Raw genomic sequence first — 14,711 nt, forward strand, 5'->3', positions numbered from 1 at the left:
GTCGTAACTTAAACCCTGCCAATCCACACCCGCTGCTCGCCGTCCTTTTTCTCCAGCCCTGCCCGCCCGAAGCCAGAAGCTCTAGCTACGCCACTGGGGTGCTCCTCTGGCTTGTAGCAACCCAGCAGCCAGTTACACAGCTCAGGGGGTTGATGCGCCCTCTGCAGAGATCTGAGAGAAGTCGGTTGGTTCAATTCCTGTCTGCTCTGTTTTCCAGCTTTCCAACATTTATGAAAGGAACATTATTGAGTAAATTTCTTTTCACAGCGCCATGAAAAGTAGAAGTATGCGCTATGCGTGCACGAATATTCAGTCTCTATTCTAGTGCCCAGATACACCGATCACATGGTATGTAAAGACATACACGCATCTTGGATCTGGGCAAATTCCATTGGCGCTATATCTGCTTTATCTCACTCATGCCAGTTGCAATCCTCAGCAGGCGCGCAACACCCATTGGACTCAAAGGGCTTCAGCCCCCCCCCCCCCCCCGTCGTGTGTGGCAGCCCGGGATGAGACACCTTCCCGGGCAAAAAAAGCAGCCGCACCCGAGCACTTCACAGGTCTTTAAAAGACCATTTGCATATTAGTGAGGCCTCGCTGTTGTTTCACCCCTTCTAAGAGCCCCTGCAGCTCCACTCTGCCTATTGCTTAAAGTTCAGCCCCCCCCGAAATTTTTGCTCAGCCCCCCCGAAATTTGGCTCTAGTTGCGCCTCTGATCCTCAGACATAGACTGACTGAACCACAGAGAAGTGCGAAAATGTATGCCCATAGAAACATTGGCAAAGCCAGCGACGACGCCGTTACAGCACTTTTTTCTTCTTTTTTTTTTTACTTTAAACCATTTAGCACAGAAGCTTGCATGTAAAAAATACAAAAAATTACTGAAAGACATCCCTATTGGCTTTGACAATGCTTGTTAAAGCTGTTGCTCTATTTTGTTTCCTGAAGTTCATCCTGGAGGTGGGCGCGCCCTGACATCCGCCCCATTCATTAAGTGTGGCTGTAAAAATGTAATCTGAAAACCTCTGAGCAGACCCACACCGATCGAGAAAAGGGAAAAACGCCAAATCTGACTCTGAGCAGGTGTGACGCTCGAACGTATTTGTGAAACTACAGTCCGGCAGCAAGGTAGGCCATTAACAAACTATTTTGGCCCTTTCAGAAACTGTGGGAACTGCAACGAACGACTTTTACCACCGCGAGGAGGGGTGCGGAGAATATGCACTGCTTGTTTCATTGGCGGTTCAAAGGAAATTTGGTTTTTCGGAGTTAACTTAATTCCTTCATATTTCGAGTGCTAATTCGTTGATACTCATTCTCAAATTAACTATTGTTTAATAGAAGGCGAGGATAGAGTTTTTCGTAGCGGAAATATTAGCAGGCTTGCTCAGCAAAACCTACTTGTAAAGAACGCGCAACTCGCAACCTTTGTCGGTACACGCAGCTTTACATCCTTCTGAGGCTAATAAAACAGGCACATTTTTTTTTATTGCAGTTTTAAATTGCGCGAACTTTGACCCAAGGTATTGAAGCGCTTTACGTGAGGAGCAGTTACTTCACAGAAGACACATTCGTTTTTGGCAGGCATGTGTATTAATTTGACAAGAATCACAGGACGTGGAGCCGACGCCTAGACTCGAACCCGGTTCCCCAGCTCCAGTCTCTGGCAGTTATGCCACATCCTCTGGGGGAGTAATAGCACCTGGCGCTTGTGCCTTGAGACGACATAGTCCATAGAAGTGTGGTTTATCTCTACTTAATATGTCGCCTCGATGTCGTTAAAAATATACAGCTTTGAGAGTTATGTTATGTTATGTTAACAGGGTTTTTATAAAGCGCTCAGCTACTCTACTGAGTGTCCCGGCGCTGGGTGCGTGTGGCTGAGCTAGACAGGAAGGGATGATGTGCAGAACGCGAAGTGCTAAATTATTGCTGAAACAGCCATGTTTTTAGGGCTTTTCTGAAGGGAAGCAGATCCTGAAGTAGTCTCAGAGCAAGCGGTAGATTATTCGATAGTTTAGCCACTAGCAGCCGGAAGGAGCATCCTCCAATTCGGGAGTATTTCACCACCACAGTACAGACTAGCGCCAATGAGGCAGAACGGAGAGAGCGTTGTGGATGATAGAATTGAAATCTCTTCCTCAGGTAAGGGGCTCCGTAACCATGTAAGGCCTTGAAGGCCAGCACAAGGGCCTTAAACTGTATCCGCTTGCGGATCGGGAGCCAGTGGAGAGAGTTCAAATGAGCAGACATCCGAGTCCTGGGACCAAGAGATAGAATAGCCCTGGCCGCAGCATTTTGCACTACCTGGAGACGGGTAAGCAGATACTCTGGAAGTCCAATATAAAGAATATTCACATAATCCAGCCTAGAACCAATCAAGGCCTGGACCACAATTTTCCTGTATGGTATCTGAAGTAGTGGCAGAAATTGTTTGAGCATTTTCAAAAAGCCAAAGCACTGACCGGCCACAGTCTGAACATGTAGCTTCATACTCAGAGAATTGTCCAGTTTTACACCAAGGTTTTTTACGGACGATACCGAGTTAGCAGGAGGGTGCATATCCTGAGGCCACCAGCTCTGCCATGAGTTGTTTGATGGGCAGCCAAAGAAGATGATTTCCGATTTATCGGAATTACATTTGAGTTCATTCTGTTTGAGCCAGGAAAACACCGCGACATGCAGGCCTTAATTGCTTCCCCCTTAAACTCTGTATCCTTGTCGCATGTAAAAAGTAATTGGGTGTTGTCAGCATACAACACTATTTTATCCCCATGAGACTCAGCTAGACTAGCCAGTGGAGACATATACAGATTAAATACATTTGGACTAAGAACCAAGCCCTGAGGTACTCCCACCTCCAAAGGGGGGATTAAGGCTGAAAAAGGGGGAGCCCAGACAGTTTGTTGGCACCCTGACAGAAAAGAGGCAAACCATTTGAGAGCCGTCCCTCTAAAACCAGACTCCTGGAGTCTCCTTAGGAGTCGGCTGTGGGGGACGGTATCAAAGGCTGCTGAAAGATCTAACTATCAGCACGGCCTTGCCGCCCTTGTCCAAAATGTCCTTAATGGACTCCGAGATTTCCAGGAGTGCCGATTCGGTGCTTAAATTTGGGCGAAACCCTGATTGACTTTGATGCAAAATGTTGTTTGTCTCAAGAAATGCCGAAGTGACTGAGTGAACATATTTTTCCAATACTTTGGAAAAAAAAAGGCAGGAGGGATATGGGCCTATAGTTAGCGGGAGTCTCTGGATCCATATTAGGCTTTTTCAGGAGGGGAAGAATGTGTGCTTCCTTCCACTTGCCACTGAGAGTCGTTTTGATGTAAAAAAAACCAATTAATTTTATGTTGAGATTCTTACTGGATGAATATATTGGGGGGCTTACAAAAGGATGTGACTAGTGATTTGTCTACATAACGGGTGTATTGTGAGGTCTCCTCTTTTGAAATGAGGGCCACTTGTGAGTCCCCATCAAAATACCAGCAAAGACCAATCTGAAACGAGCACTGGTAAATGCATAAGGTTTCGCCTCCGTGATTAATATTAAGCTGTTTATTGTTGTAAGTTCCAGCTTGCTGAGTAGTTATACAGTATTACAGAAAGTCTACTGAAATGTTATGACTTGTTTAAGTATAAAAGACAATATATTGTACTATCACAAGTGGTATAGTGAGGGTAAGTAATAGCAACATTTTGAAAAATGAAATGAAAGAGGAAAATAAATTAATTAATTGATGTAATAGCAATTTTATATGTATAGAGTCATTCTGACAGCTTTTGGGTCCGGTGCCACTGCACCTGCTGCACCATTGAAATCATGACCCTAGTGCCTGCAAGGTAACTGCACTTGTGCCTGCTTATTTAGTAGTTAAATATAGCAATATTTGGTGTTTAGAGGAGTTCTGACATTTATCCCGGTGTCACTGCACCTGGAACACCATTGAAATCATGGCTCTAGTGCCTGCTAGATAACTGCATTTGTGACTGCCTGTTTAGTAGTAACATTTAGCAATATTCTGCATTTATTGGGGTCCCTAGAGCTTTTGGCCCCGGTGCCACTAAACCTGCTGCATCATTCAAATCAACCCCCTTTTACCTATAAGATAATTGCAATTGTGTTTGCCTTTATAGTGGTAGAAACTAGCAATATTAAGTGTTTAGAAGAGAATTGATAACTTTTGGGCCCATTGCCACCGCACCTGCTGACCCATTCAAATCATGACCCTGTTGTCTGCAAGGTAACTGCACTTCTTGCTGCCTGTTCAGTAGTAAAATATAGCATAGCTCTTGTATATTAACTTTATTTTTAGGGCACACTGTTTATTACAACATTTAGAATTTGATCATAATGACCAAATAGATTAAGTTGAAAAACAATCTATCTGGTAATGCCTACAAAGTGCAAAGAAAGGTACTGAGACATGAATGGAAAATGTCACAAATGTTCTAAGGCTAAAGCATCTGCTTTACTTAAGTAAGTGATGAAAAGCTAGAATTCCAGCATACTGTTAGAAGCTGTCTGCCTTTTCTGTGGGAAGAGAGCTTATCTTGACAGTGAATGGGGCTTAAACAGTGTGAACCGCTTTAGTAGAAGTATCCTAAATGCGTGCAGCCAGGTGCAGCTAACCCCATAAAAAGAGTTCCACACAAAAGCGAACAAACATAGTAATTCGATATTGGGAACTGATAAGAGCCCCCTTTTAAGATATATTAAATTCAAGAGATTTCACGAGCACATAGCAAGCGCTGTGCAGGTGAAACCTAAAAACACTAATATTAGTGGAGAGGAGGTAGCGTAACGCCCAGAGCTGCCGACTTTGGAACTGGGGAACTGGGGAACTGGGCTCTAGTCTCAGTGTTGGCTCAACATCCAGTGATTCTGGGAAAAAGGCATTGGTAAATGGAATAGGCTAATAATAAGCTGTTTGTGTTGTAAGTTGTAGCAGTTGTGCAATATAATGTACTGAAACTCCTTTAAAGTGTTATAACTTGCTTATTATTAAAGGCACTATATAATATGTGGTTACTGGTGATACTATAAAGTAGGGCGATGAAGTAAAGGGTGGAGGACAAAGGAAAAAAAACATGCACCCAGCAAGCACGCTTGAAATGGGTGTGGTTTTGGGGAGATTAGGTAAAAGGCGGAGGAAAAACCAAAGAAGCACAGCCTAAGCGCTATGCAGGCAAAACCTAAAGTCCAGGCTCTTCGGACGCTGTTTTAAATCAACACACCCTCAGGAGAGCATGCCACATTTTTGAAAGTTCACAGGTATTTCTTGGTACAACACGGCAAAAGCGATCATGCCACTTGGAATGCAGCTCAAAAGGGGCCTGATGAAACTGGGAAAGCATGTGGAGATAAAAGCTACTCTCAGATGGATTCAGACTCTTCCTGCCACTCTGCAGATGTCACAGAGCTGCAAGCCACCCTCCCAGGAGAGATTATTCCCCTGGAAAGGGAGCCGGGTTTAGCCAGATGTGCCGCAAGCAGCCTGAGCCCAGATGCTAACACTATCTCGATTGGATGAAAAATGCAGGTACCGGCACATGTCAAGAGTCTTTCAAGCACAGCCCTGTAGTCAGGCCGGAGGCTAATGCATGGATCCCTCGAGTCAGCTGAAGTGTGTCACCGCAATGCAAGTCACAGCTGTTTAAACCGTGGAGTAGCTAAGTGACCTGACCCAGACCATGCAAAGCACACCACGCTGCTGTGGCTCTGCGAGGGGTGAGAATCCAAGGTATATGTTTACAATAATGCCAATAAAATGTGGGCACCTAACGGATGAGGCAAACATATTCTGTGAAGAGGTGTAGAAGCACTATTATAGATGGTATGTTGTTCCAGAACCTAGGTGTGCACACCGAGAACGCCTGCCTACTTGTCTTTTCTAACCCCGTCCAGGCGGCGAGCACTCCCTCTCCGCTCCCCCCTGTTTGTTGCCATTGCTGCACGCTTTTCCCTTAATTATCACTTGACCACTTCTTGGTGCCTGAAAAGGTCGCAGTTTTTATTTTCACAACAAATATTTTAGTTACATGAAATCTTCATATTTCAAATTTCAAAACTCATGATCTTACTGTAGTCCTTCAATGACCATGTTTCACTTTCATCTATTATTCATTGTTTTTTCTCTATTTTCATTCTGGACCCAGCCACCTCAATTGCCTGGCAGAGGAGGGAGGGGCCCCATTCCCTGGGTTTCGATTCACGGGTCTAGGCTTCAACTTGCTACTGATTTGGAAGGTGTCCCTTTCTGGACATGCCCGGGCTGCAAGTGCCGTCCAGCTCGTCCTGTATCCTTTCGGGGCCCTCCCTTCCCTCAGGGATCTCTGCCGTTTGGCATCCCAAGGACGTTACTTGAGCACCTACTCTATTTTCTTGCGGCTGGGTCCTTGTCATCTTCCCCGTCTGTACCCCTGCCGTAAGGCATCCCCGGGGTCCTGCGGGAGTGTCATCTCTATTCTTTCTCTGGCGGCACGCCGCCCGATGCTCCCCCAGTGCCCCTGCCGTGAGGCATCCCAAGGACACTGTGCGAGCCTTTCATCTATCTTCTAGTAATTTAGTTCTCTACTAGGTTCCTCGTGTCAGCTCCGCCACCCTTTCTACGGTTTCTCGATCGGAGGGAGCTCCCCCCTTAACACGGCCTACCCTCGCGACCTACTTGAAACCTCTTTGCTCGAATATGCCTACGATGTTCAGCAGGAACTTGTCTATTCCTACCCCCGAGCAGTATACCCCATCTTCCATGTGGTACCCTGGCGCCTACAAGTTTATGAACCCGTGTCGCCCGAACCCCCACCCCTGGGCCTTGTATGCTTTGGCCATGGTGGTATTTAGCTTCCTTCTGGATTTTTCCTACTCCATCTAGATTCTCCTCCTCTAACTACGCTTAGTGTGTGGAGTAGATAGAATGGAAAAGCTTTTCGTAAGTGACATTAGGGAATTGTTTTAAACATTTTGCAACCAAGCTAGTTGTTTGGTGGCGTATACATCAGCGCAAATTGTAGGAATATGTTGTCATGCCCTGGACTGTAAGCTGATAGTTATACATCTCACGGGCAGAGATTCCCTGCTTCAATTTGCAACAAACCCTCGCTATGCAGAATAATTTTACCATTTCTCAATAGAGATGAAGGACGTGACCCCTATTCTGTGTCCTGTTTTCGCAGTACTTGAAAGAGCAGGGCACCTGTATGGTCAAAGCTTGCTCACCTTACCACCTCCGCCCTGCTTTTCTCACTGATTCAGTCAGACGTTCCTGAGGTTGAACAGTATGCTTATGGGTGCCACGAGTGGTGCACGAAACAACAGGGCTTTGCAGCTAGACCGCCCTCCCACCACCAGGCCCATTTGCTGGAGTCTGGCCTTAGATGTGTATGTGTTTCCACGGCCATCTGTATTGTTATAGCCATAAGCGGTATGGTACATTTCTGATGCTTTTAACCTGGCATGGCAAGAAATGGTGTGCTCTTTCTTACGGAAGCCATCATCTAGCTGAAATCCGGATTCACCCAGGTCTTAATTGGACCTTCACAAAGAACCTGGGTAGCTTTTGTACTACCCTGCTCGGGTCATGCTTTTATCAGAGAGTCAGTCCTTAATTAATGCTCTCCTTAGGCGGACTGCTTTGGCTTATGCACTCATTATCGCTCTCGCAAGACTTCTCTTACCGTCGTAATATAAAACCGTTAGCTATTAGCTTGCACCGTAGAACTTATATACACCACCAAGTATACGTTATAGCCTAATTTTAATGCTGCAAAAGGGGTTAATTTGGTTAGAACTCAATTTTCCTTATCCAAGAGAAACTCCCAACTATGCTATTTCTTTTACAGTCCTGAGTTCCTACTTTTCCACCCCAAGCACTCCTAGACTGTCCTGCCTACAAGTATGGATGACATGTGACTTCCATTGCTTGTAGTCTTTTGGCTTCTTTAACATTGCCTTTACCCCGTTTAACCCACACCTGATTGCCCGTCTCTGTGCAATGGGCATATGATGCAAAGTGCTCTGACATCCTTTTCCTGGTATGAGTGGTGTTATCTAAATACTCATACTTTTGTAGTTTACATCCTGCAGTTCTTTGCTGAGAGGTGATGGCTCATTGTTCCAATATTTTAATTCCGGCAACGAGCACCGCCAGGCTCATTCTGATAAAACACAGGAACCAACTGACTTAACTATCCTAGTCTGTTTTGTGCTCTGCCTGGTTCGAGCCCCTTGCAGCAAGAATATCAACAAGCTGTAACCCTGAGAGTGAGAGTCTAATACCTTAACCATTAGGCCACAGTTACTCTCTAATCTTACTATCCTGATTAACAAAAAGTTGCACTGGTCCTTCCCGGATATACCCGTTAATGTATTAATTAACCCAGTACCAGCTTTCCCACTGATATTTTTGCCATGCAGAGAATTCTCAATGACAGGAAACTAAGAACACGTGCCCGGGGTAGTTGTCTTACTTGGCGTCATCAACCCGCACAAAGCAACCCCTGGACTGTCGTTCGGAAAGCATTTTGTTTTGCCTGTCTCCTTTAATTTGCAGAAAGTGTGAACGGCATGCGCTTTTGTACAATGGCGTGGGTCGCTTTCTCAGTCCGGGCCACTTTCAAACGATCTATTGCAGTACTGTGCACGCGTGCGCATACACGCATAATGCATAGCGGGGACCATCTCACAATCTGAACTCGCTTTAGAACATGTGCCAGCTGCCCAACTCCTTTTTTAAAGATTCACTAACGCCCTCTACTCCCTCGAATGTACCAGGGTGATGACCGCCCGGGCGGAAAACATGAATGCCTCCATGCTCGTGCTCAAACAAAACATTCACTTCCCAGCACCACATTGTGTCGCGCAGAGGGGGGGCCCTCCCGGCTTTACAATGACATCCTGAGCTGGAAAACTATTTGCAACTAATAATGTTGCTGTACACAAATATACGACTCAGTACAGCCGTCCGTCAGTACCGTACTCATAGTGCCAATATCGGCAACAGTAGTCAGTTATTATGCAGGAAAATACATAAATAAACCACACAACACCTTGTTAGTGGAGAAAATTGCTGCAGGTTTATTTGCATAACAAATATGCCACATGGTAGGTTATCTTATGGGCGATCCCGGGGCAGGCCAACCCTTATGCCGCCTGCCCGCCTGATGAGCCAAATTACACTGTGGCCGTCGCCAATCGGTGTTTACCATTCTTGGGAGGGGCCACCCCTCCCATCAGTGGACCACCAGTCCACTCCCTTACTCACGCCCCCCAAAAAGGTGGGCGGAGCGTTCCAGGCAGCCCCCCGGTTGCTCAGGCCCACAACCGCCCGTAGGACTAACGGGGCGCCGTATTACTTCCAGGGGACAACGCTAAGACATCCCTGGGTATCCTTGGCTTAGCACCCTTGTGCTGCTGCATGAAGTACCCCTTGGTATCTTGCAGACTCTGGATCGCCCTGTAACTCCTCCTGCAACACAAAACAATAGGTTAGAAATGATCCCCCCCTCCCCCCAATCCTCTTAATTGTCCGTCCGCAGGGTACGCGGTGGGGCGGGAAAGGCGAGACGGGCAGCGGACAAGAGACTGCCTAGTGGGCGGGGGACAGTATATGTACCCTTGTCTCCCCCTTCCACTACCGGAAGTGGCCGGCTGGAAGTCCCCCTGGTCCCACGCCCAGGGAGCCTAGAAGGCCGACTCCAGTGCCTTCCTGTGGCACTAAGGCGGCCGCCCTGTTGAGGGGCCACTACGTGGCCCCCCGGGCAGCCTTGACATAGTGCCAATATCGGCAACAGTAGTCAGTTATTATGCAGGAAAATACATAAATAAACCACACGACACATTGTTAGTGGAGAAAATTGCTGCAGGTTTATTTGCATAACAAATATGCCACATGGTGGGTTATCTTACGGGCGATCCCGGGACAGGCCAACCCTTATGCCGCCTGCCCGCCTGATGAGCCAAATTACACCGTGGCCGTCGCCAATCGGTGTTTACCATTCTTGGGAGGGGCCACCCCTCCCATCAGTGGACCACCAGTCCACTCCCTTACTCACGCCCCCCAAAAAGGTGGGCGGAGCATTCCAGGCAGCCCCCCGGTTGCTCAGGCCCACAACCGCCCGTAGGACTAACGGGGCGCCGTATTACTTCCAGGGGACAACGCTAAGACATCCCTGGGTATCCTTGGCTTAGCACCCTTGTGCTGCTGCATGAAGTACCCCTTGGTATCTTGCAGACTCTGGATCGCCCTGTAACTCCTCCTGCAACACAAAACAATAGGTTAGAAATGATCCCCCCCTCCCCCCAATCCTCTTAATTGTCCGTCCGCAGGGTACGCGGTGGGGCGGGAAAGGCGAGACGGGCAGCGGACAAGAGACTGCCTAGTGGGCGGGGGACAGTATATGTACCCTTGTCTCCCCCTTCCACTACCGGAAGTGGCCGGCTGGAAGTCCCCCTGGTCCCACGCCCAGGGAGCCTAGAAGGCCGACTCCAGTGCCTTCCTGTGGCACTAAGGCGGCCGCCCTGTTGAGGGGCCACTACGTGGCCCCCCGGGCAGCCTTGACATAGTGCCAATATCGGCAACAGTAGTCAGTTATTATGCAGGAAAATACATAAATAAACCACACGACACCTTGTTAGTGGAGAAAATTGCTGCAGGTTTATTTGCATAACAAATATGCCACATGGTGGGTTATCTTACGGGCGATCCCGGGACAGGCCAACCCTTATGCCGCCTGCCCGCCTGATGAGCCAAATTACACCGTGGCCGTCGCCAATCGGTGTTTACCATTCTTGGGAGGGGCCACCCCTCCCATCAGTGGACCACCAGTCCACTCCCTTACCCACGCCCCCCCAAAAAGGTGGGCGGAGTGTTCCAGGCAGCCCCCGGTTGCTCAGGCCCACAACCGCCCGTAGGACTAACGGGGCACCGTATTACTTCCAGGGGACAACGCTAAGACATCCCTGGGTATCCTTGGCTTAGCACCCTTGTGCTGCTGCATGAAGTACCCCTTGGTATCTTGCAGACTCTGGATCGCCCTGTAACTCCTCCACAGCTCTGGGAGTGGCCACTGTCACAACCAGCCCCCCCCCACCAAGGCATACATTCCTACATACATCCTGATGCTACCAAGGCCTCCCCTAGGTCTAGTAAGAATAGGTCCATGCCCAACCCTGAGAGGTGCACCCCATCCACCTCCCAGCATCCCGTGGACTTGGCATGAAGTAAACCATATCTGACAAAGCTAAATCCCCCTTGCTCCGTGAAAGTACGAATGGCGCGGTTTACTTTCCTACGTGATATTTCAATGGCGTCCCCAGAGCGCGCTCCTCTCCAAACAGCTCGTGGTGTAATTTCTGACCACCACACTTTACATGACCCCAGTAGATTGCTCAAATGACACATGGTGTTTCTCATATCTTGGAGCAGTACTCTCCTACCTAGTGCGGTCAGGTCATTCCCTCCCAAATGTATTACCAACATGTGCGGTGGTGCCAACCCTCCCCCAATTCTCTGCTGCCGCTTCCTGGTCAGTTCGCTCCAACGCATCCCCGGGTAACCCAGCCACGTTATCTCTGTGGTGGAGAAGCCATGCCGCCATTTTCTGAGCTCAGCCCACCGTGCCACTCTCATGATGCTTGAATGGCCAATTACCCACACTTTGGTTCCTGGTAAATAAAGAAATGCTGTGTTTGAAAACATTTATTGTAACTGTGAAACAAAACACACTGCAAATCTACAATTGCACATCACAACACAACACTGCAACATTCCGAGTGGCCTACGCCAACTCGTGAGTCTATATATACTACAATGTACGTTGGGCCTGATGTATCGCTTGTAGCATTGAGACTCCCAGCACCCTGCTTGCTTAATTCTCTCTGGCGGCATCCCAGAAAGGAATGCTGTGGTTGCTGCCCCAATCCTGAAGGAGTGGCTACTGAATTTCTTGCCCCCCTCTGTCTGCCCAGCCAACCGTAGGCATGCCTGCATGATGTGGTCTACTTGGAACTTCGTCACCGGAGACCCATCCTCATGCACAAGAAGGTACCCCGCAAACCCCGGGCGGAGGGCCAAATACGCCTTGACCCATAGCAGAGGACAGTATCTGGCATCTCCCAACCCCTGTAGCAGGACCACTCTCCCTTGCCCTGATTGGTCAGTTTTGGACTGCCTCACTACTATCCTGAGACAAGCCGAGTCAGTGTCAACATCTTTGATATTCAAGGCTACCCCAGAGGTGTCCTGCTTGGATCGCGCCACCAGCTCCCCAATCCTAAATGCCCCAAAGAAGGCCAGTGCAAAGCATGCCGAGAATAGGGTAGTCTCATACCCCGAGTGGGTCGCCCTTGTCATATTATCCAACATCCCTTGTAAAATCGCGTAACTAATGGGGGACCTGTTGTCAGGGGATCTAGGTTCACTCCTTGCCCAACCTTTAAGTGCAGCTCTGATAACAAAGGCTTTGGTAGGGTCACTCTGTTCTCCCAACCTGGCGTGATGGCTGATGGCTGACAAGTGGCCCAGGATCCACGGGTGGGATTTCCCTCCATACTTCGCCCACAGTATGAATTGTTGCACTCTGAGCTCCAAGGAAGACCTTTCATCCTCCCATGCTCCTGTGATTGCACAAAAATTTTCAACGCAAGTCCTGTATCGCTTCGCCGTCCTTGGTGCTAGGGACCGTTCCCCCAAACCCCTCATCTGTTGTTCCACTTCAGAAGAAGCCATAAGTGTTGTGGGAAAGGGGTCATTCCTTCTCTCGCTCTTGGCCATGCCTCCCGGAAACGGCGCCACTGAAAGCAAGAAAGAGCGTCAGCAGCCACGTTCTGTACCCCTTAAATGTGCCGAGCCCTGCAGTCAATATTGTTCTTTAAGCATGCCCTCACCAGCTCTCTCAACAGGCATAACACCAAGGGGCAGCTAGCTGACTGTGAGTTGATAGCCTGGACAACCGCTAGGTTGTCGGACCAGAACAGGACCCTCTTCGCTGCCAACGCTCCCGGCCAGAGGTGGAAAGCAATTACTATGGGGAAGAGTTCCAACACAGTGATCTTGGACGTGATCTTTCTCTTGTGCCAAGCGTTAGGCCACTTCTTGGCACACCACTCCCTATCCAGGATCACGCCGAGCCCCTCCCTACCAGACGCATCAGTGTAAAGTGACAGTTCTGTGCTATTGGCCCAGGGTGCGCGCCAGATGACAGACCCATTAAAATTGTCCAGGAAGTCTGCCCACATGAGTAGATCTTCTCTCATGCCTCTGCTCAGCTTCACCATGTGATGCTTCTTCTTTACTGACGCCGTGGCTCTGGCTATCTTGTGCGCATATACCCTTCCCGCTGGAATTACCCTGGCCGCAAAGTTGAGTTTCCCTAGGAGGCTCTGGATGAAGGCCAGAGAGGCCTTGTACTTCCCAACAGCTAGGCGAATCTGCTGACCAAGATCACGCACTTTGTCTGGTGGCAGCCTGGATTCGCCTAAAACCGTGTCCAGTTCAATACCTAGGAACGTGAGTACCTGCGCCGGCGCCTCTGTCTTTTTAGGAGATAAGGGGACCCCGAGATGCTTCGTGAGGGTCTGAAAATTAGTTAGAGCCGCCTTGTATTCCTGAGTGCCATCCCACCCAATGAACAGGAAATCATCTAAGTAGTGGGAAACCCCTGCCACCCCAAAGGATTCTTGTAACGCCCACTGCAAGAAGGAGCTAAATGTTTCAAAGAAGGCACAGGACACCGCCCACCCCATGGGCATGCATTTGTCAAAAAAGTACCAACCATCTAGCTTGAAACCCAGCAGGTGTTGGCTGCTTGGGTGCACTGGTAGCAAGCGGAACGCCGAATCAATGTTCGCCTTTGCTCACCAGACCCCCTTGCCCGCCCTCCTGACTAGGTCCAGAGCCACATCCAGAGTACAGTATGACACTGAGCAAAGCCCCTCTTGGTGCCCATGGTTGACTGAGTCTCCCTCCGGGTAGGATAGGTGATAAATAAGTCTGAAAGCCCCCGGTTCCTTCTTAGGTACCAGCCCCAGCGGGGAAACCACGAAATTGTCCAGTGGTGGCTCCCTGAATGGCCCCGCTACCCTCCCCAGTTCTAGCTCCTTCCTGACTTTAGCCTGCACTACAGCCGGAAGGTCCCTAGCTGACTTGAGGTTGCCCGCCTCCCTACAAGACATAGGACCTATGTAAGGGATAATGAAACCTTCAGAGAACCCAATCAGCAATAGCGCCCTGTCTACCTTGTTGGGGTACCTTCTGAGAAGGGGTAGGATGTTGTTCAAGTTCACTGGAGACGGCCCTTTGCATGCTGGGAGGACTGTCGTGCTAGGAAGTACCAGGGGCTGACTACATGTGTGGGAGATGGCAAAAGGGTAGGAGCTGCTGCGTGGCTGGTCATGGGGAGGGAAGGTAGGGGTTGTTGTTTCCAACTGGAATACCTCAACTGGCCTGTTTACTTGTGTCTGAGGGTTTCTTGTCCTGTTTGGACAAACACGAAGTCGATGCGTGTCGGCCGCCGCATTTGCTGCACACATGCTGGAACCTACACTTGATCCCCCACGAGCATGCCCCAGAGTTAAAGAGATTGCACGTCCCTGGCGACACCCTCTTAAACCCCCCCTGTTGCCCTCCCTACGCGCCCCTCGAAAGGACTGCTTGAAAGGCTTAGTGCTGGTCTGTAGGGACCCTGGGGGTGTGTGTGCACCCCCTGGCACC

General features: G+C 49.1%; 1 protein-coding gene across 1 annotated transcript in view; it reads left to right on the forward strand.

The window, feature by feature from the left end:
* The first annotated feature begins 947 nt into the window (after positions 1 to 947).
* LOC146809831 (histo-blood group ABO system transferase 2-like) overlaps positions 948 to 14,711 on the forward strand; it is a 742,328-nt gene continuing 728,564 nt past the window's right edge. Inside the window, exon 1 of the mRNA XM_085616681.1 lies at positions 948 to 1,131. The gene's annotated coding sequence lies outside the window, so the exon portion shown is untranslated. The remainder of the gene's footprint in view (positions 1,132 to 14,711) is intronic.

Source organism: Triturus cristatus, chromosome 7 (assembly GCF_964204655.1).
Source record: "Triturus cristatus chromosome 7, aTriCri1.1, whole genome shotgun sequence".
NCBI lineage: Eukaryota > Metazoa > Chordata > Amphibia > Caudata > Salamandridae > Triturus > Triturus cristatus.